The sequence below is a fragment of the Bison bison genome, unplaced genomic scaffold (genome assembly GCF_000754665.1).
Source record: "Bison bison bison isolate TAMUID 2011002044 unplaced genomic scaffold, Bison_UMD1.0 scf7180017864273, whole genome shotgun sequence".
Lineage (NCBI taxonomy): Eukaryota > Metazoa > Chordata > Mammalia > Artiodactyla > Bovidae > Bison > Bison bison.
In genome coordinates, this window is record NW_011494845.1 from 662,547 (window position 1) to 665,174 (window position 2,628).

Here is a 2,628-nt window from a genome sequence, read left to right on the forward strand (position 1 = left end):
GGCAATCTCTGAATGCGATTCTATAAATTTGTTAGTAGCATTGTGACAATGTAAAGTTCCTGGTTTTAACAATCATACTATAGTCGTGTCCAACTCTTTGCGACACCATGGACTGTAGTCTATCAGGCTCCTCCATCCATGGGATTTTCCAGGCAAGAGTACTGGAGTGGGTTGCTATTTCCTTCTCCAGCGGCTCTTCCTGACCCAGGGATCAAACCCGGGTCTCCTGCATTGCAGGCAGACGCTTTACCCTCTGAGCCACCAGGGAAGCCCCACTATAGTAATATTAAGTGTTAACATTTGGGGAAGTTGAATAAAGGGTACATGGGAACTTATACTGTAATGTTTGAAGTTTTTTGGTAAACTATATGAAAACACATAAAAACTTGGTTTGAACATTTCTGAACCTTTTTTCTGTTTCCTTGTGGAATAAAGCTGCTTGTTTAGGAATAATATTAATTCAGTGGGGATAAGATTTATACCGGACCAATCACAGGACTTCCCTGGTGGCTCAGTGGTAAAGAATCCACCTGCCAAAGCAGGAGACATGGGTTCGATCTCTGGGTTGGAAGATCCCCTGGAGAAGGGAATGGCAACCCTCTAATATTCTTGCCTGGGAAATTCCATGGAAAGAAGTCTGGAGGGCTACAGCCCAAGGGGTTGCAAAAGGGTCAGACACAATTTAGCAACAAAACAACAACAAGAAGTCTTAACATTCATGGAAAAAAAAAAATCCATGGAGTGTGGCAAAGGAGACATCTTTGAATGGCCATTTCAAGGCATCATATACTTAAGTATCACAATGAATGAAATGCATGAGCTATACACATTTATGAGGCTTTGAAAAATCATAGAATCATAGAATTTTCTCACTGTAAAATTTCTTTCTTACATTTCCAACTTCTTAACATCAAGTTCTGTTACAACACTTCAGTGACAGGGAGTTCACGTTCTTAAAATACAGTTTACTTTATTGTTGAAGGGTTCTAGTTATCAAAATGTTCATCCTTTTATTAACCTAAATCTGTCTAATTGGTCTAAAGTCTTCAGTGTAGGACAGTCTAACTTCTTCTTCATAGGACAACTCCTGTAATAGTTTAGAGCCATGGTCACATTCACTTCTTCATCTCTTCTATTCCCAGTTCCTTCAGTTACTTCTTATATATTTTAGATTTCAGACAGCTTACTGAATTGATTGCTTTATTCAGCATAATATTATCATTCATTTGCTGAATGTGGTTCAGTTTAGTTTCAGTCGCTCAGTCATGTCCAACTCTTTGTGACCCCATGAATCACAACACACCAGGCCTCCTTGTCCATCACCAACTCCTGGACTTAACGCAAACTCATGTCCATCGAGTCGGTGATGCCATCCAGCCATCTTATCCTCTGTCGTCCCCTTTTCCTCCTGCCCCCAATCCCTCCCAGCATCAGAGTCTTTTCCAGTGAGTCAACTCTTCGCATGAGGTGGCCAAAGTACTGGAGTTTCAGCTTTAGCATCTTCCTTCCAAAGAACACCCAGGACTGATCTCCTTTAGAATGGACTGGTTGGATCTCCTTGCAGTCCAAGGGACTCTCAAGAGTCTTCTCCAACACCACAGTTCAAAAGCATCAATTCTTTGGCGCTCAGCTTTCTTCACAGTCCAACTCTCATAGCCATACATGACCACTAGAAATGTGGTATTTCAAGCCTAAAAGGAGTTGTTTACTATTCTCTCTAGAGAATTCAAATGTAAAAGGTCCAATCAACCAATAATTCTTTACTTAACATGATTCATATGTACTAATTGATAAGGGAAATTAAAAATTCAAATTATCTCATTTTTTCTTTTTTCTTTTGGCTGTGCCATGCAGCATGTGGGATCCAAGTTCCCCAACCAGGGATCACATCCATGCCCTTTGCAGTGGAAGCATGGAGTCCTAACCACTGGACCAACAGAGAAGTCCCCAAATTACTCATTTTAAAGAGTGATTAGAGTATGCACTTACCTATAATGCACAGGAATTGTGAATTTTTGGGGGGAGGCATCTAAAGTGAAAGTGGAGAGTGAAAAAGTTGGCTTAAAGCTCAACATTCATAAAACTAAGATCATGGCATCAGGTCCCATCACTTCATGGGAAATAGATGGGGAAACAGTGGAAACAGTGTCAGACTTTATTTTGGGGGGCTCCAAAATCACTGCAGATGATGATTGCAGCCATGAAATTAAAAGATGCTCACTCCTTGGAAGGAAAGTTATGACCAAGCTAGATAGCATATTCAAAAGCAGAGACATTACTTTGCCAGCAAAGGTCTGTCTAGTCAAGGCTATGGTTTTTCCAGTGGTCATGTATGGCTGTGAGAGTTGGACTGTGAAGAAAGCTGAGCACCAAAGAATCGATGCTTTTGAACTGTGGTGTTGGAGAAGACTCTTGAGAGTCCCTTGGACTGCAAGGAGATCCAACCAGTCCATTCTGAAGGAGATCAGTCCTGGGATTTCTTTGGAAGGAATGATGCTAAAGCTGAAACTCCAGTACTTTGGCCACCTCATGCGAAGAGTTGACTCATTGGAAAAGACTCTGATGCTGGGAGGGATTGGGGGCAGGAGGAAAAGGGGATGACAGAGGATGAGATGGCTGGATGGCATC